This window comes from Sceloporus occidentalis, unplaced genomic scaffold, assembly GCF_023333645.1.
Source record: "Sceloporus occidentalis isolate IW3139 unplaced genomic scaffold, rSceOcc1.0.p SCAF_4, whole genome shotgun sequence".
Classification (NCBI taxonomy): Eukaryota; Metazoa; Chordata; class Lepidosauria; order Squamata; family Phrynosomatidae; genus Sceloporus; species Sceloporus occidentalis.
Genome location: NW_028316984.1, coordinates 67,630,415 through 67,651,347, shown reverse-complemented (window position 1 = coordinate 67,651,347; position 20,933 = coordinate 67,630,415). Strand labels below are relative to the sequence as shown.

At 39.7% G+C, this 20,933-nt stretch overlaps 1 protein-coding gene across 3 annotated transcripts in view; it reads left to right on the top strand.

Annotated features, from left to right (window-relative positions):
- Window positions 1–20,933, top strand: part of KALRN (kalirin RhoGEF kinase) — a 719,845-nt gene that overhangs the window by 115,230 nt on the left and 583,682 nt on the right. The window lies entirely within an intron of this gene.

Below are 20,933 nucleotides of genomic sequence, written 5' to 3'. Positions count from 1 at the left end.
ACTCCCTAAGCAGTTTACAATGTGTAAGCTAATCACCCCCAACAATCTGGGTATTCATTTTAGTGATCTATGAAAGGCTGCAAGGCTGAGTTGACCTTGGAGACCCTGGGACTGAACTCACAATCTTGTGGCTGTAGTACAGGCATTTAACAAATGAATACCTTTGAATTAATTTAGTTCCTCTAAGTATTGGTCTCTTCTCTGAAAAATGGGGACCCAGTAGTCATAGTACTGAAAATGTTTGAAGTCAGAACTGGGGAGCAGTTTAATAGCAGAGCATAAACCTTCAGTACTTTGGTAATAAGTTGTTGCCACAATCTAACCCAAGGGTGGACAAAGTTTGGCTTTCCAGCTGTTTTTGGACTACAGCTTTCAGCATCCTTCATTATTAGCTCTGCTGGCTTGGGTTGATGACATTTGCAGCCCAAACTCCAAGATGCCTTATTGTGCATATGCAAATATTCCAAATCCCCCCCCCCCCCCAAAATCCAGAATTCCAACACTTTGGACCTCAAGTTTGTCAGGTAAGGGAGACACAACTTAGAGTTGTATTTGATGAATTTTATTCTAATGTTAGAGATGTTGAAAAACATTATTGTGGGTAGTAATACTTATGTCAAAAAGTATTTTGTACCCCAGCCCAAAACCATTTATGAGGAAGCAAGTTACACTCTCCTTCAGTGTTTCCCTATCTGAAGCAAAATAATCAGTGACAAACCTATCTTAATTTTTCATAGACTCCACATTTTGTGTAACACACACAAAATATAGAATGGATGCAGGAAAATGCTGGGACCTTTGGAATCTGTTGCCTGGAGCTAGTTCTTCCAAACTCAGTGAATTCTACAGAATGAATCCATGTCATTGTTTCTAACAAGGAAAAGCCACATAGAAAGAAGGCTTTCTTCATAGGATATGAGGATGCTGAAGAAATGTTCCCTATGTGAACTGCTGTATTTCCTTTCTTTTGGTAGTCTGAACTACCTAATCTTGTTTTTAAAGTTGTGCAATTGTATTAGATATCTGTCATTTTTTGGTGTTTAAGTTATTTTCTGGACTTTTAGATTATTGGACAATTGCTTTTTCCACATGTTTTGATCTTTCTCCCTCTCCCATATGACCTATCATAAACATTGTACAAATCTCAATAGCTTCACACTGCATGTGAAGTATACCTTTAACCAGCCATGTTTCAAATGCAAAATGAATTGTAGAGATTCTCTCAGACAAGAGGGTAGAATGTGGGACACACATCCCTTCCAAAGGACAATAATAGAAAGGGGGACATCTGCTCATCCTTAGTAGGATACTAGATTCCTGACAGTTCATGCTCACAGACTTTGCCTGCAAAATCCACATGTTTTTTTTTCATTCCAGTGTAACAGTTTCCATGTGTTTTAGTTCATGGGAATCACTCCAGTGCACTCTCACTGAGAAAATAACCTTTCTGCATCTAGCCATTTCTGAGTTTATAGATTCAAATGAAATTAAAAAAATGAAACTTTTCCCCTGGACTGTATCATTTCAGGTTAATGAAATGGAAAGGATACTCTCGCATTGAAAGCTCCACAACATCTCAAGGGTGAAAGCTAGAGTTAATCCTTCTTCTTACTCTTATTTCATTGTCCAGAAGGTGGAAGAGGCCACTACAGGTTCATCTATTTCATAACTGATCCTAACCAACAGTGATGACCTGGGATGGAAGTGGCGGCACCTTAGGTGTGGGTGATCATATTCCCCTGAGTTTATATACAGCAGAAAGAGGAAGCCAAGCACAGTCAGACATGCATTCTAGTCTTTAAGAAAGTTGATTTCAGTGAACCTAGGGAAATTCTTGCAGCAATGCCATGATCAGGAATATTAATAGAAAAGGGTGTTCATGAGGGATGGGAGTTGTTGAAGGCACAATTTCAAACAGAGGAAAAAGGGGAAGAAATCAGGATGGATGTCTAAAGAACTTTCAACTGAGCTATTACTCAAAAGTGACATGTATAAGAAAGGAAAAAGGGGATTCACTAAAGAATTCAAACAAAGAACAAGCCTGTATAGGGAGAAAGTCTGAAAAGCTAAAGCACAAAACAAGCTCAAGCTTGCTAGAGAGATTAAAACATTAAAAAGAGTTTTTTATTATGTCTATTGTAAAAGGAAGAGCAAGGAAATGGTAGGGGCACTGTGTGGAGAAGATGGAGAACTGCTAACAGGCAACAGAGAAAAAGCAGGATTACTCAACATCTTCTTAGCCTTGGTCTTCTCTGAAAAGGAGAATAGTGCTCATCCTGGGGGAAAAGGAACAGATGATGGTCACCACAATTTAAGAAGGATGTTGACAAGCTGGTGTGTGTCTAGAGGAGGGCAACCAGAATGGTGAAAGTTCTCGAAACCATGTCCTATGATGGAAGGTGTAGGGAACTGGTTATGTGTAGCCTAGAGGAGAAAAGGTTAAGGGGTGACATGATGACCATGCTTAACTAGCTGAAGCCATGTTATACTGAGCAAGCTTGTTTTCTGCTGCTCCAGAGACTAGGACATGGAGTAATGGATTCAAGCTACAAAAAAAGAGATTCCACCTAAACATTAGAAAGATGTTCCTGGTGGTAAGAACTGTTTGACAGTGAAGGACACTTCCTTGGACAGTGGTTGAGTCTCTTTCTTTGGAGAGTTTTAAACAGAGACTGGATGACTATCTGTTGGGAGTGCTTTGACTGTGTATTCCTGCATGGGGTTGGACTGGATAGCCCTTGTGGGCTCTTCCAACTCTGTGATTCAAACAACATGTTTTTGAATGGAGGGGGAAAAAGGTAGATCTATTAAGTGCAGTCTCAAATGAAACAAGGACATGTTACCCATTTCAGAGTAAAAAACATTTCAAGCATAAAATCTAAAAAAGTATATAAAATATCACTAGGCTGTTTGCTTTCTGGGTGATATAAGAAAGGAGGTTTTTTCATGGAGCAATTTTAATGATTTTATTTGCTCCTTTTTGATTTGAACATGGATATTACTGATTATGCTCTTGCAAGCACTGTCTTTCTTATGTAAATAATTAAATGCAATCATCACTTATTAGGCAACTGAAATGTTCTTCCCTTGGCAATTAGTTCAGTGCCATTGTGTTCCTTCAAACATAGGGCATGCTCCATAACACCAGCTATCTTGCTTTCCTTTTGTGCTGTCTTTAAATTCTGTAGTTAGAGACCATCTCCAGTGTGAGCACTTCTTAGAGGTTAATCTAACCTAAGGTGATTTAAATATTGGCACAGAGCTGTAGATCAGGCGTACATAAAATCTCTGTGCAAAATGAAGAGATTCGTTTTCTTTTTTGCTAATAAAAACAAACAGCTGTGTCTCCCATATGGTATTCTCTTGTAAAATATTTACATCTGAAAGGCACTCAGATCCTTACTTCAGACCACAGTTTAAACAGTGGTTGTGAGAGCAGGGAGGGGGAGTGGATAGTGGAAAACATGCACTGCTGCTAGCTTTGATCGCAGAAGTTCTTAAGCCCACACCTTTCTCTTTTTTCATTTAACGTGGTGTTAAATTAAAGGCCACGTTGACCACTTTACACTATTGCAATAAAAGCAATTATACTTTCCTAGCTTTCGCATATTTAGAAGACAATATGTAACACAATACGTGGGGTGGGTGGGTGGGTGGGTGGGTGGGTGGGAGGAAGACCCAGAACTAAAGTATTGTTGTTTTTCCATCACCATATGTTGTTTATACCTGCAGCTCACCTTTCTAGAACAAAAATATCCCCAAATAAATGCAAAAGAACTCTGGCTTGGTATTATCCATACAAATGAAAATGATGTGCAAATTTGTGCTTTTTTTAAAAAAAAATCATTCTGCAAGAATTAATGTTAACTTTCCAGCTGACTTTTACTGTTTACTTTCATAGTTAAAGCACAATTAGCAATTCTGATAATATTATTAAAAATATTAGTCACATTACAACATCTTGGTGCCTATAATTACATTTAAGCACTACAAACCAAATGGCAAAATTAGAGCTCAGCTAGAGTACTTGATAAGATTTAGTTAACAGTTAACTAACAGGGCATGCTGCTTTTATGATGAATCCAGAGAGAACAACAGGAAATTTAAATCATATCACATTTCAAAGTTGGGAAGTACTGCAGGCCTTTAAGATCCTGAACCCTGCCCCTGTTCACTGTGGGCTAATGTGTGTACACACCAAAGCAATTGTCTGCAAGCTCTGTTGTGTGAAGCATTACATATTAATTTTATATTGTGTAATGTCACTAGCACTGTTCTTGTTGTTCCCAACTGGGTGTGATGTAAATCAGGTTTTTTTTTTATTTCTCATTTACCTCAAACTATTGTGTGACTCCTGTCCATGTTTGTAGTAACTTGCATCAGATAACATTCCAAACTATAGTTTCAGAAGCTTTGTTTGATGTCCAAATTTACAAACCGTGGCTTATATTTGAATTTCTACCACCTAAAAAGTTTGGAGTGACTGCAAAGCAAAGTTTCTGATAGTTATGGATGGTTTCACTGTCATAATTGACAAACCATGGGTGGGATCCAAAGGCGGACTTCAATTGATGCAGTGACAGAATCCCTCAAAACTGAATGATCTTCTCTCCCAACTACAGCCCATAGTGCCTTCAAAATGGCTCTAGAGGGATGGGAAACCTTCTGGGACCAAGGTTTGAGGTATGCAGAGGGCTGCAAGGGACAATGGAGAAATTTCTGTCATGACTGCCCAGTTCCACATTGGATTTAGCTCAATGGTTGCAACCAATGTGTCACCTGTTGAGCTGCTCAGTTTTAGAAACAAGTACATCAGCAATAGCATTTAGCATTTCTATACTGCTTCATAGTGAACTAACTGAAATAAAATATAAGTGCTCTCTAAGAGGTTTACAATCTGTAAGCCAATTGCCTCCAACAAGATGGATACTCATTTTACTGACCTAAAAAGAATGGAAGGCTGAGTCAACCTGAAGCCCCGTGAGCGCGAACTCACAATGTTGTGGCTCCACTACTGGCGTTTAACCACTGCGCCACCAGGGCAGCCAGATGAATGGAAGATTCAGGCACCTAAGTTCCTCTCACTGGGAGTTCATTAATCACATCCTATTTTGAGCTCTAATTTGCCCTTTGTCTCTCTGCTCAAAGCTCAGCTCTGGCTGGTTACTGTTATACCTACCTTATAGACCTGAACAAGATAGAAAAAATACAAACCTTAAGAAGCATTGCTTTTGTTTCGAAAATAATGAACAACAGTAGCATGAAGACTTAATCTGCCATTTTAAACCAATTCTATTGTAATTCATCTGCAAGCCCCTCTGCTGTCATTTCCCCAAACTCATCACAATGTTCTAGTAACAGTTAATCCAGGACAGAGAAGAAAATCACTCTTCAGTGACAAGCTGTCTCCTTTCTATGAGAGAGGAGAGATGCCACCCTAGGTTATACCATGGGCAGCAATGCATCAGCGGAAAGATAGTCTTGATCATGCCTTGTTCATGGTTCAGTTCAGGTTCAGCCATGACTGACATCACAACAATGGATGCAGCTGCAGTTTCAGCAACATCATCTAGTACCACAATATCTGAATAAAATGCTGAATAAGGTCACATCCAATATATGAGATAGTGGAAGAGGCACAGTTTCATTTAATACCTTACATTGCCAAAACTAAGACCCTAAAGATTTGGCTTATGAACAAAAATGTTTGTTCAAGTTTTCCCTTTTCCTCCTCCCACCTTTTTGGCCAACACTATTTGCTGGTTGGGAAATGTTCCCATCCATATTAAAAAGGCTATTTCCTTTTCAGTTATCTGAAATCTTGAAGCACATGTTGCCGTTTAAGTGGGAACAATTACACACTCCTGGTGGGAAGCTATAAAAATTTTTTTCTTGCATAAGGAGGAACTAAAAGATGGTTCTGAAAAGCTGGTTCCTTTTTATTGGAATAGAGTTAGAATTAGTATGGTAGAGTGTTACATGTCTTTCAACACTTCTAATTTAGACCATCGGCTTCAATAATTTGCATTGATCTTATATTTTAGAATGGTAATAGTGTGATCCTGGCCATACCTACCTGGTAGCCGCAAGTCCTATTGAAATCAGTGGAGTTACTTCTTAGTAAATGAAGAGATATAAGGATCAAAGTATTGTTTTGTTTGATCAGATTTGTCCAGTGTTTGTCTAATAAAAAATAAGTTTTCATTAAAAGCCAGCTACATGTTAAAACCAGAGTGTGATCATCTCCTGCTCACTCTTGGCATCTAATACATGGATGTAGTTATACATGGAAGTTTGATTTAGCCGTAATGGCTAATGCATTTATCCACAGCAGTCACCACCATTTTGTTTATTTGTGTTCAGAGCAGTGTCTTCAATCACATCTTGTTAGGACTCTAAAAATAAAATTCTGGGACAGGTAAGTAAAAAGCTGGGAATCCTTAAACGTGCTTGTAATCCAGAAGATAATCTTAATTCATATCAAAATAGACAACACACCTGAGCATGAACATTTATGATAATTATGCTTTCATATTTTGTTTTGGCAGGTATACTAGAAGTAGCCAGAATATAGTGTAACTTTTGAAAACACTGCTACTGCATTTTCACATTAAATCAAAATAACTCTCTTTTATTGCAGTGTCTTTGGCCCCTTTAACCCATGTGTGCTTTTGGAACAGCTGTTAGCAAGTCCAAGTCCTCCAGGCAGAAGAGCAAGAAAAGATCAGCTACATCAGGGTTATGACCCTGTGTTAACAGTGACACTTTTATTATGTGGTTATCATATGACTTCCTTTTGCTTTATCCTCAGTGCTGGCTGGTATAGTCATTTTGTCAAAGTATTTTCTGGCATGAGGAAAGGTTGAGGTTTCTGACATCACCTTTTGTGGAGGAAGCTCTCTTTCCATTTCCAATCAGCTTGCTTGATAGGACTATTTATCTGTTGGTTTATCACTCATATCGATGAGGAAAGAGCCCGAAAAACCCACAAAAAAACTACGAAAGAGCATTAGTTTGAGTATCCACATCCTATTAAAATTTAGCTCAGGCTGACCACATTTATAATTTTTTCTCCCTAATACACCACTCAAAATAATTTAAACACTGAATCATTTTCTTCTCCAAGTAGTTATTACTCATCTTATTATTAAGTTCTATTTGCAGAAGTCTTTTGTCAGCAACTTGCTTTAGTAAAGTCCATCTTATAAAGGGAGTGGGCAAGGCTCACTCCCACCAGTAAATGCCCAGATGACAGTTTCATTGCTACAATTGTTGCGCTTCCAGATAGGAATTACTTCTGCACCTTGTTACAGAGGGAGCTCAGCAAGAACTGTAGGTATGTACTGAATGGAGAGCTGAATGGAAACATTTTTCATGTTACAGTAAGAACCTGCCATGTCAGACAGAGATCATATGAATGCTCCTCCATTAATGAATAAATAAATCCCACACATAGAGAAGTAACACATCAGGGAAAAGGCTAGACTAGAAGCTCCTGGACATATCATCTTGTACATATAGGATTTATTTGTTTGTTGGTTATGGAAAACTATTTAGTCATGTGACTCTCGTTCCGGAGTCCAAAGTGGAACAGCCTAAGCACAGGCTTACTACTTCAGTGGTAAGGGGAGGGGGAGTTACAGTGGGACCTCCACATTTGCTGGAGTTAGGGACGCAGCCCCCTCATTAAAGTGGAAAAAACACAAATAAAAAAAACATTTTTTTTACCTGAGAGAAAATCTCTAGGAATCTCTAGGTCCTCCAGTACAAGTCTGTAGTCAACAACTGCTGGAAGTTGACCCTCAGATTGCTGTAATTGTGCTAGAAAACCTACAAATGCCTAGGGAAGTATTCTCTCTAGGAATCTCTAGCGTCCAGCGCAACTTCTTTAGATGTTGATCACAGAGTTGTACTGGAGGACCTAGAGATCCCTAGAATGAACATATTAATCAAATCTGTGAAAGTCAAAGCTATAAATGTGGAGGGCCGACTGCATAACTCAGATGTTTAAAGGGAAACTTTCTGGCTTAGCACTCTGTTGTTGGCATGTGGCTCCAGGGAGTGGGGATACTGGCCACTTGACAGACCTAGATTTGAGAGATGCAAGGATGCTGGGATGTTCAGTCTCAGGGAGCTGGGTACAGGGTCAGTAACTGGATTTGGACCTCGTGCACTTCTGGCCTCAATCTTCTTGTGTCCATTTCTAGGCCACTGCTGCATTGGCTTATGGTAGCTTAGATTTTATTATAAGGAGGTGTCTTTTACAAGATTGCTTTACAACATGAATGTTGAAAAGTTGCCATATGGTAATAATTAAACTTTAAAATAGGGGAGAGAATTGTGCAGCCCTCCAGATGTTTTGAATTTCAGGTTCCAGCAGGTCTAACAAGCAAGGCCAATGGTGAGGAATGCTGGGAGTTGCAGTCCAAAACTATCTTCAGGGCTGCACAATTTTCACCCTTGCTTTAAAACCAAAGTTGTGTTACAATGGTCCTATGGGATCCTGAGTGTGGAAGAAAAAGTCTGATATGTAGGAGTCCTGTGGATGACACCTATGAATCATTTGCACTAGTTTGTCAGCCCCCTTTGGGTGATGATTGTCCTTTGATGATTCACAGAGTGTAAGGGTTAATTGGAATATTAGTCTTACCATATGCAAAATTGAGAGTCCATTACTTTAATACACAATATTATATCTATAATTGAGAAGTCAGAAGAATTATTATCTGTGAGCTGCCTTGGGTCCCTCCAGAGGAGAAAGGTGGGATATAAATGAAATAAATAAATAAATAAATACTACAGTCAGCCCCCTATATCCATTGGTTCTGCATCCACAGATCCCATCATCCACAGCTTGAAAACATGAAAAAAATCCAAAAAGCAAACCTTGATTTTGCTTTTTCAAAATAAGGGACACCATTTTATTACGCCACTGTTTATAGTGGGGGACTTGAGCATCAACAGATTTTGGTATCCATGGTGGGGTCTTTGAAACCAACCCACAGTGGACACCAAAAGCCCACTGTAATTATTTGATTATCTGAAATTTATATCAAAATATTCCAATAACCAGACTAGGCAGAAATGGGAAATGGTTACATTCTAAATACTCTGTGCCATAAAGTACATGGGACAGCAGCTTTCCTGCCAAATAGACTAGACCAACACAATGGTGAACATGACTATTCCTGCATATCTGGGATGTCAGCCACATGTTAAAATTCCAAACAGTCAAATCTTTCTTTTTTATTATTTGAGGAATCTGTTTTAAATTTAGTTATAAGAAAATGAAATGATTAAATGTGGCACACAACCAAGTATATAAGGTTTTTCTGCAGTGGATATATTTGAGTTTGCATGTAACAATAGCTACCCTTTCATAAAATGATTTAAATTAAAATTGCACTTTCTCCTTCTGAGGCTGCAACCCAAAGCACATTTATTTGCTATAAATATTATCAGAATTGTGCTTTTAATCTATCATCCAAAACCTCTCCTGCTTGTATCCTGAGTTATAAAGGTGTTCCAAAATCAATATTCTGATTGAGGCCATATTCTTATAGCCTGAACCATAGCTATGTGCAAATCAGGTACACATAAGGCAAGTTGCCAGATAGGCATGAAAATGGAAAGAAAACAGGCACAGTTCCAGGTAAGTTTAACTAATACACCAATGAACTGGCAAAAAGGACTTGTGGGTATGGAAACAGATGGGCCTAAGTATCCTAAAGGTTCCACATCATGCCTGATCTTTGAAGCTAAGCAGGATCAGCCCTGGTTAGTATGTGGATAGGAGATGGCCAATGAATACCAGTTTGCTGTAGGCTGTATTCTAGAGGAAGGAAATGGCACGTACACACAGGTATGAAAGTCTGTAGTCCTTGACCTGGGACAGACCACCCAAAAAAGGTGGTCTGCCGGTGGCCTTTTTTCCTCCGGAGGGAAGCTACAGTCGCCAAACCACATAGCTTCCCTCCGGAGGAAAAAGAACCCAAGAAAAGTGGGTTCTTTTTAAGCCACAGGGGTGACAAAACAAGTGCTCCGCTGGTGTGCTTTTTATGTAAGCACTGTGCGGCAACGTGCGGATGCCACATGGCACATAACAATGGCAGTGCCCATGTATACAGGGCACCACCATTGTTACGCCGCCCGCCCATGCTGTTGCTGCGCAGTCCCTAACCCTAGAATTGGTGCTGGTGTGCTGCTTTATGGTGGTATGTACCACATCCATGATATCTTGGTCTTCATGATAGAGATGCTCTGCTTGGACCTCAGGATTCAGGCAAGAGTCTGAATGCTTTTACAGTCTCCTGGTTACTGCCAGCTCAGCAAGAACAATATAGTTGGGGCTCCATATCCACAGAGATACTTTATCCACTAATTCAACCATCCATGGCATGGATGGATTTACTCTTTGTTTATAAGCTTGATTTTCCCATTTTTAAAATAAAATACACCATGTTAATATGTCATTGTATTTAATGTGACTTCAGCACCTACAGATTTTCGTATCCATGGGATGGGGGTGTGTGGGGTGAGGCTGGAACCAAACTTTATCTGATATTGAGGGTGCACTGTGCTTTCTTTTGCCAGAATGTTATTTCTTTGTCAGAGAGGAGCTCCACTTATGGCAAGCTGTCATGGTGATGTGAAAGTATGGTACTTCGGAAAAGGCTGTAGCAGCACTGCAGTTCCTCAACCTTGGCTGTGCTGACTAGGGTTGGGGGGAATTAAAGGCAAGCTCTGCCTAAACACATTGCATTAAACAGGTTCTAGGTTCAGTCTTGCAGATCTCTAAGTGGCACTAGAAATCTGGATGAGCATCTAACAGGCAGTTTTCTATACCATACAGGATAAATGGTCTAACATGCTATAATATGTGTAAGAAAGGTCATCTGACACTACACTAAGTTCTTTTCTGTCCCTTGCACTCTCCATCACAAAGGGAAATCAGGTAGGTCTCTGTACCAGTTGAGCAGTTTTTATGCCCAGTTATCTAGTGGAAACCATGCTCTTCCTTCAAAGCCTTCCAATTTTGTATTATAAGGCCAACTTAGAAACCCAGAACAACTTTTGCCGATGACAAAAGAAGTCACCTAGGATGTGTGCTTTTTACTGTGCTTCAGATACCTGCCCACCCTGTTACAATGCTGGATAGATACTGGAAGACCCATGCTGTAACTTGACAAGACAGTCAAATGCTAAAACTAGTCAAGAGAGAAAATAGTTTTGTAACTGTATTTACCAAATAAACCTTAAAAAAAAAAAAAAAAGAAAGAAAGAAATCCAGACAAGACAGTGTTTCATGTTCTTTTGGGAGTCAACATATGTGCAGAATCCTCTGGAATATTAAATTTAATTTAAAAGGAATTTGTGGACAAGATTGTTACAAAGAGCTACTGGTATCAATAGTTAGTTTCAACAGTGGAGAACAAAGAGTCTTGTAACGCCCTAAAGAATCACAGAATTGTATAACTCTAAAAGTGTAACCTCTCCTTATGGAAAGCTGTAATGGTGATGCAAAAAATAAGGGACTTGGGGAAGAAGTATATAGCAAGGGTTGGACAGCATTCCTTAACAGTGCAACTCCCCAAATTCCTCAACAGATTAGCCTGTGTCACTTAGTTCAGTTCCTACCTGTTCATCTAATCTTGGTTTAAAAACATGCAGTGGAGAGTCTACCACTATTCTAGGCAATGTGTCCCATAGTCAGACAGTTCTTACTGTCAAGCAATGTCTCCTAAAATTTGAATAGCCTTTCTTGTAATCTGAATCCATTAGTTTTGGTCCCAGTCTGTGGACCATTAGAAAACTTGCTGTGCTCCATCTTCCAAATGACAGCCCTTCAGACATATGATTGTCCAATAGGATCCTACTTTTATTAGCTGCATGAATCGATCTTCTCAGTTGGGAGGTATGCACATATGTTTACAAAGAGGTTAAATATAAAAGAGAGAGAAAAGCTATTTTAAAATACACAGTCTGAGAGTACAGTTGAAGCTTGCATTGTGGAAAAAAAAAGGATAGTGATTATTTAGAACAGCAGTAATTGCAGATGACACACTCATGGTAACATGCCTAAGTAATGGGACTGGAAGCTGTTGTTGCCATTGAAAACTGAATGGGATTTTATTTTATTATGTTTAGTATTGTATACTTTAATGCTGTCTTAACTTGTGCTTTTTAAATAGAAATTTTGGCGGGTTACAGACCGCCATAAGGGACATCCTTAGGATGTCCCATTTTGAAAAAGGGGCGTCTCTTCCAGACGCCCCTTACCCTGTTACGGACAGAGTCCATAACAAATGGCGGCGGCCGTTCCACACGGCCACCGCCATTTTGACGTAACAGACGCTCTGTGTCCACACGTCGTGGCCCGGAAGTGACGCCGCGAGTGCGCGCTTTGGCACTTGTGGCATCCCTTCTGGGTTGCCAGAAGGAGCGCAATTTTCACGCTCCTTCTTTGCAGCGCAGAGGAGTCACGCGGTTTGGCTGCTGTGACTCCTCCGCGCTGCAACTGGCAGCGGCCCGAGACCACCCCTTTTGGGCGGTCTGTAACGGGCCTTTGTTTGTGTTTTAACTTTTCTGTTAACATTTTAAAAATTGTATTGTGCTTTTAAAATGTTGCATGCCACCTTGGATCCTGTATTGGGAGAAAGATGGGATATAAATGTAATGGATTAATTAATGATAAATTAGTAACTTTGTTATCAGATCTGTTTGCGTCTATTTGAAATTCCTCAGGAGGAGGATGGCCTTCAAGTCAGAAACTATGTCAATGGAGATTGATATTTTTGCCCACTGATTTTTGAATGTTGCCATTTCTGAATGGATGTCTCTGTGAGACATTCACATGGAGGTAGCATTCATGGAAGATCTACATACTTGGTCACCACAGTTACATTGGCCTGTCTCGGGGTGCATTGTGATAACACAAATCTCAGCAGTCACATCAGTATCCAAATGTGAAGATACCAGCATTTACAATTACGTTCTTATGTATGTGGAAGATGGTGACTCCCAAGAGGAGCAGTGGGGAGGTGGGCCTGCCATAAATGTGTATTGTTTCATAGTGTCAAACATACTGTGTTCTAAACTAATTTTCTGTTTAAAACTCTGTTTTCTATCCTAGGCCAGAATAACGTTTTCAGGGGAGGAGGAGACCTTGCTTTAGTCATGAATTTTTGATCTGAACAGACTGGCAGTGTTATAACAAGTTTTACATGGCTTATATCCAGATCCATGACTTTGTTATGGCTCTGTAGTAGCAGATCACTTTCTGTTCTTCAAAATTACTATAAATTGTGCATTTCAGTGATAAGGATCTTGGTCTTGCCTACTTCATAAGTAGGTCAAATTAAAAAACAAAGCTAAAAAAGAGCTGAAAATTAAGCCCATATGTATAAACATGTCATGTTTTCAGGTGTGAATCCATGTCTTTATTATGCTTAATATGCAAAATAGCCTTGATTCTGCAACAATTAGGTCAGTGGGGCAGGATTATAGACTGTAACCCAGAAACCTCTTACTCTGGCATAATCCTGCATTTGCCACCTGGCCTGCTCTAAATTGGCACAGCTGGCATGTTTGCCTCCCAGTTGGTTTCATCTGCTATATATCTCCCTGTTTATATATTTGCAAGCCAAGATCTGAATTCTAACATGAGTGCTTGTTTAAATGAGCAATGGCTACGTAATCTTACTCTAGTCCTTCCTTTTGGAAAATAACCCTAAGTAATCCTAAGATTTAGTGAAGGAATTCAACACAACATCTCCAGAGTAAGAGATCATTAAAATCTAAGGTATGAAAATTTTAGGGAGGATGACAGAGGTTCACTTCAAACCTCACATCGTAACTGTTGTTTAGAACAACATCATGGTCTGAATTTTGAAATGTAAATGTGTGTATGTCCCTTCAAAGTTGCCTGTTGACTTATGGCCACCCCATGAATTTCATAGGGTTTTCTTAGGCAAGGAATACTCAAGAGGTGTTTTTTGTCATTTCCCTCCTCTGAAATATGACCTACAGCGGCTACTGTTCGTTGACAATCTTCCCTCTGAGTGCTAACCAGAGCTGACCCTGCTTAGCTTCCTAGATCAGATGGGATCTAGTGCCTTTAGGATTTTAGCAACTGGGAAAAATAAAGTTTAGAACTGGTTGCCATGCACTGTCATCTTTCATCATCTCAGCACTTGTTTCTCTGTGGTGTTGGAGCTCACCAGCAGCTCCAACTATGGTTTGTCAATTTAGACACCATGCCAAATGACCACATACACTGTAATTTGTAAACACACTTCTGATCATGATATTTTGTGGGTTTCCTGGCTGATCACATTTCATTCTTTTGCAGTTCAGATACCATTGTAAACTAGGAATTGTGTGGTGTCCAGATGTTGAACTGCAGCTCCCAGAAGCCCTAACTAGCATGGTCAGTGGTGAGGATTACTGGGAGCTGCAGTTCATCATTGGAGAAGTATACAATTTTCATCCCTGTGGTAAGCCATAGTTAGGCTAAATCCATTTATTCGGTAGTAAGAACTATTAAACTCAGTGGAATTTACTTCTCTGTCTTGGACTATACTTAACCCTGGGATGACTGGATTGAAATAGTATAGTGGAAGCACTTTATAGTCTCCATTTTCACATAATTGATACAGATTTCATCTCATTTAAAGTGGAATTTTCAAGTGATCCTGCGTTGCCTTTCACAAACCTTTTGTTATCTCACTTGCTTACGGCTTATGTTACTGAAATCTCTCTCTCTCTCTATATATATATAAATATACACACACACACACACACAAATATACAAATATTTTATACATATAAATAAAAACATATAATTCTAACAATTGGATTTATATTCCTACATGGCTTGGGCACAGAGTACTTGAGGGAATGCCTTCTTCTCTATTGTCCGTCCCACACACTAAGGTCCTCTGGAAGAAATCTACTACAGCCAAAAAAATCTAGACTAACATCAGTTTCCCAGAAGGCCTTTTCTATTACTGCTCCAAAATTATGGAACAACCTGCTGGACGAGATCCGTCACATTCCCACTCTGACAGCTTTTAAGAAAGCACTCAAGATGGATCTCTTCCGGCAGGACTTTCCAACTTAGTTACCCTCCTTAAATATAGAGATATTTGTCCCCTCATCTGTCTATTCTTCCCCGCCTGTCTTTCTGCCTGTTTTTTGTTTAATGTCTTTAATGTCTTTAAGGTTTATATGGTTTTTATACTATTACTGTTTAATTCTGTTTTAGTACTGGGGATGGGAGGGGGTAGGTCTAGGGTTTGATTTTTTTAAAACTCTATTGTAACTTGATGTATTTTACTGTTGTAACCCGCCCGTATTCTTTGTGATTGGGCGGGCTAGAAATAAATCTTTATATTATTATTATTATTATTATTATTATTATTACAAATTAGGATAAAAATTACACTTCAAAATATATGGTCACTTCAGCAAACAATGCCCTGATTTTAAAAGATATTTGGAAGAGCCTTAGTGCAGATCCAAGAAATCACCTCAAACAGCTCCTAAAAAGCATGGAATGAGTGGACCCAGAGGCAACAGCAACTGGAAAAACCCAAGGAACTATGGCTTGAAACCGATGGGCAGACAGAGGTGGCTTCTGGCCACTCTGGGTGCATGTTGTTTACACGACACATGGCCCCGGAATGCCCTGAAGCTGCCCCAGGGTCATGCTGAGGCCGGTTAATTCAGCCCAAAACCAGCCTCAGAAGGAGTGGATCTTTTCTGCTCCTATTTGCTCTCGGGGCATGTGTTCACCGCAGTCCCAGGGCGAACTGGCTCAGAGCGGCTTCTAGCCACTCCTTTCTGCCCATCTGCTTCGCTCCTATACTGCAAGACCTCATGCAATCTAGAAGAGTCCCATATCATATCAGAAGCTCCTTCAGTGTATAAATTTGTTTATCTATAGGCTTCTGGCAGGGAAGATTTTGAGTGTGAGAGATTAAGTCCTGGGCCAGGGAGATGTATGGTATAGTAAACCAGCAGTTCTGTTTAGATATTCTTTATCTGGGTCGATACTATATGCAGACAGGGAAGTTGTGAATGACAACACTGCTACTCCCCTCTTCTGTCATCACCCTTAATGATCTCCATCTACTGAGGCTTTCTCTGTTTGTGAAGGTTCTCCATGTGATTTTGAATCCTGTTTTGATGGCATTTTAAGTTTTACACAACCTCCACTGAAATACAAAGATCTTTCTGTTATAGACAGTTGTCTGCAACATGTGGAGAGAATGAGAAAGTTAAAATTCTACCTTCTGCTCGTCTTTGTCATGGGTAGAGTCTACCCAGATTAAGAACTCTGACTAGGACTAGTATGTCTCTCCAGCCTTAGTACACACACACACACACACACACACACACACAGAGAGAGAGAGAGAGACAGAGACAGAGACAGAGACAGAGACAGAGACAGAGACAGAGAGCATGTGTTTATTGAATCTGTTTGCCCACTGTTCCAGTTTTCTCTTTCTAATGCATGCTCCAAAATGCCTAACAGGATATTGGGTGCTATAGAAACCAGTGATGTATTGACTAAGCATAAAGGTTCCTTTAATTTACCACATAAAAAGCCATATGAGGTTCCCTTAGCCACATGGTTTGTCTTTTCCCTCCTCCTTCCCAGTTTCAGATACTACTCATCTTCATTTGATTTGTTTTTGTTTATTTTGTTTATTTGATAGAGCAACCCATTTGCATTCATTGTCAGGGAGGACTGCAAAGATACTGCAGCCATTAAAAAAAGGCGCGGGGGGGGGGGAGAAGCCTCATTGCATGACAGATGAAACTCTTCAAGCAGTTAAGAACAGATGAGAAGTAAAAATAAAAAGTGACAGAAATAGAGTCAGAACCCTGAACACAATGGTGGTTCAACAACTTAGGTTCAGGGGCGAGGAGAACTACTATAATAATCAACACAGAGAAAAAGACGATAGAAATAAAAAAGGAGGAACAAAAGACCTCTTCCACAGCACCCAAATAATCAAAGGAAAATTTAAACCAACATTTAAACCAAGCATGTGAGTGCTATTCAACCAGCAGGGAAGCACATTACATGACCAAGTAGAAATAAAAAGGCGATGGAAACAATGCACTGAAAAACTATATAAAAAGAAGGCTAGGACTTAGAAGGGCAGCTATGAAGGAAGTAGAGAAGATCCTGAAGTGCAAAGATATATAATTGAATATCAAAGTTAGGATGGTCCATGCTACCATATTTCCAATTTCTATGTTTGATTGTGAAAGCTGGACAGTGAAGAAAGCAGATGGGGGGAAAAAACAACTCATTTAAAATGTGGTTCTGGAGAAGAGTTATATGGATACCAAGGACTGCTAAAAAGACAAATAAATGGGTCCTAGAGTAAATCAAACCTGACCTCTCCCTAGAAATCCAGATGACCAAATTGAGACTGTTATACATTGAACATGAGAAGACGTGATTCATGAGCAAAGACAATAGTACTTGTTAAGACAGAAGATAGCAAGAAAAGAAGAAGTCACATTCCAGATGGATAGACTCAAGGAAGCCATGGCCCTGAATCTGTTAGACCTGAGCAGGGCTTTCAATGACAGGGTGACAAAGTGTATTGATTGTTCAAACATATTTTTGACTACTTTAATTAAAATAATTTTTTTCCTCACAGAAATTCTGAATAATTACATTATCTGATAAGATGGTGCTTACTCTTTGAATCCCTGGTTGGCTATGGAAGCCCATTTTGTGCAAGTCACACCCTCTAAGGCTTCAGAAGAAGGCAAGAGCAACCACCTCTGAAGAAATCTTGTCACGACAACCCCATGATAGGTTTGCTTTAGGGTCAGCATACTTCAGAAATGACTTGAATGCACGCAACAACAACTCTTCACAGGATAGGGCAAAAGGTAAAAAGTGAGCACAAACTGATATGGAATGGGGAAATGGTATGCCCCCCCCCCAATATTATTTTTTGTGCCCTTATACAAGTGTTCCCCTGGATTGTGCAGCAGTCTGTGACAGTTCTGGAAAGATGCACAGGTGCAACTCTGTCCTCTTCACACCAAGCCAAATGCCTTGGTTCCCTTCACATTCCTGTGGAATTATGCCAGTGCCTATTTCCATAAGGATTTTGGTGAGTGCAAGTAAGAAATTCTACAACAAAAATATATCTTCACAGTGCTGATTTTCCAGTCCATTGCACTATTGCTTCTGGAATTCAAGGTGAATACTATACCAAGAATTGTTCTTAATTGTAATGTTTCATTTAGAATGTATGCACAGTTAAGGCAAAACCATTGACTGTTTCAAGCATACATACATCCTACATGTTCTTTTATGTTTTTTAAACATAACATAGGCGGTCTTGGCATTGCCTTGAAATTGCTCCCAAGGCAATTTCCCCAGCAGATAAGGTCACAAATAGCACTACCGATTTAACTGATAGGCTTGAGAATTCAGCTCCTTGCTTATCATGCTTATGCCTATGTGTGTGTTCAACCAGTGCTCTGTAATTGTGAAATCAATTAGGTTTGTTCCTCCAACATGCATGACAAAGTAGTTACCATTTCAGTAGCATTCCATATTTAACAAGCTCATAAAAGCAAAATGAAACAAAATGCTCAAATTCCAAGACTTATTTGATGGCTAACTGGTTTTACGTGCTTGAAGACTGCAGCTTTGTTAGGAAATATGAGATGAATACTTATGTATGGTGAACATACAAGATTCATTCATCTAATTTGCTTCCAAGAAAAGTTACCTTGTGATTCATCTTCATTGTTGACTTGATAGAGCAGATATAATTTTGCCTTATATATGATATATTTGCTGCCCTTCCTCTCCCTCCTTTCTCTTGTTCATTATATTTTTTCATATATTTTTAACATTTATTCAAATGTTTATTTGAATGTATATGCTTAATGCAGTAGTTACAGAACCATAACACTAATTTCCCACGTTCTGCAGTCAATCTCCTACCATATATGGAGTGGGAAAGCCCATAGGTGGATTCAGGAAATGAAGAGGCACTAGGGATCACACTGGAGTGCACCAGGGAATTCCAGAAGAAAATCTGTATGTGTTTCACTACAGCAAAACCTTTGACTTGCATAGATCATGCAAAGCTATGGCTTGCACTTAAAGGAATGCACTTGCACTTAAAGGATCTGTAGGGAGAAGTGGGATATTATTATTATTATTATTATTATTATTAATAATAATACAGTAATAATGGACTGGGAGGACCACAACATTGATTGTCCTGATGTGTAATCTATACTTGGGACAGGAGGCTGCTGTCAGAACAGAACATGGAGAAACAGAATGGTTCCCAGTTGGCAAAGGGGACAGGCAAAGATGCATACCATCACCCTATTTATTCAACCTGTATGCAGAAAATATCATATACAGAGTAGGCTTAGACTCGGGCAAGTTGGAGAAAATTGTTCCAAACACTCTCTTTTCCACATTCCTATTCTAGTCTAGTGTGGAACAGAGTCCAAGATGTAGTGCCTTCCTTGTCAGTAAAGCAATAAATCTGTGCTGGGTTTTAATCTGCACCTTAAGGAATCTATCCAAAGTTCTGAAACTGATCTTCAGAATGGGTTCAGCATCTTGGATATTGCCTTTAAACTTTGGACTAAAGCCCAGAACAGATTTATTGCCTCCACCGACATGGAAACCACCACCCACCATTATCAGCATGTTTCTTTGAAAATGAAAGTGAAGATGTAAGCATATTGAAGAAAGAAAACTTGATGCTCAGTACCTAAGGACACATACTTTCTGGCCTGTAAGTAAATCCTTCTCATTCAGTCGTATAGCTAATCATTGATTGCTACACTAGGAAACAACACATTTTTTTTAAAACAAGCATTTGTTTTAAAATGTCCTGGGCCCAGTGCTATTCAACATCTTTATCAATGACTTGGAGGACAAAATTGGGGGCATACTGTACTTATCAAATTTGCAGATGACACCAAATTAGGGGGAGTAGCTAATACTCCAGAGGACAGGATCAAGATTCAAAATGACCTGAACAGACTATAAAACTGGGCCATAGCTAACAAAATGAAATTCAACACGGAGAAATGTAAGGTACTGCACTTAGGGCAGAAAAACGAAAAGCACAGATATAGGATGGAGGACACCTGGCTGAATGAAACTACGTGTGAAAGGGATCTAGGAGTCCAAGTAGACCATAAGTTGAACATGAGTCAACAGTGCGATGCAGCAGCTAACAAGGCCAATGCGATTTTAGGCTGCATCAATAGAAGTATAGTGTCTAGATCAAGGGAAGTCATAGTGCCACTATATTCTGCTCTGGTCAGACCCCACCTGGAATATTGTGTCCAGTTCTGGGCACCACAATTAAAAAAGGACATTGAGAAACTGGAGCGTGTCCAAAGGAGGGCGACTAAAATGGTGAAAGGTCTGGAAACCTTGCCCAATGAGGAACGACTCAGGGAGCTGGGTATGTTTAGCCTGGAGAAAAGAAGGTTAAGAGGTGATATGATAGCCCTGTTCAAATATTTAAAGGGATGTCATATTGAGGAGGGAGCAAGCTTGTTTTCTGCTGCTCCAGAGACTAGGACCCAGAGCAATGGATGCAAACTGCAGGAAAAAGGATTCCACCTCAACATTAGGAGGAACTTCCTGACAGTAAGGGCTGTTCGACAGTGGAACACACTTCCTCGGAGTGTAGTGGAGTCTCCTTCCTTGGAGGTCTTCCAGCAGAGGCTGGATGACCATCTGTTGGGTATGCTTTGATTGTGATTTCTTGCATGGCAGGGGGTTGGACTGGATGGCCCTTGTGGTCTCTTCCAACTCTACGATTCCATGATTCTATGATTTGCATCCCTCACTTGAAATCATTATGATAAAGCAGAATGTATGCATGCATGTTCTTGTAGAATGGACA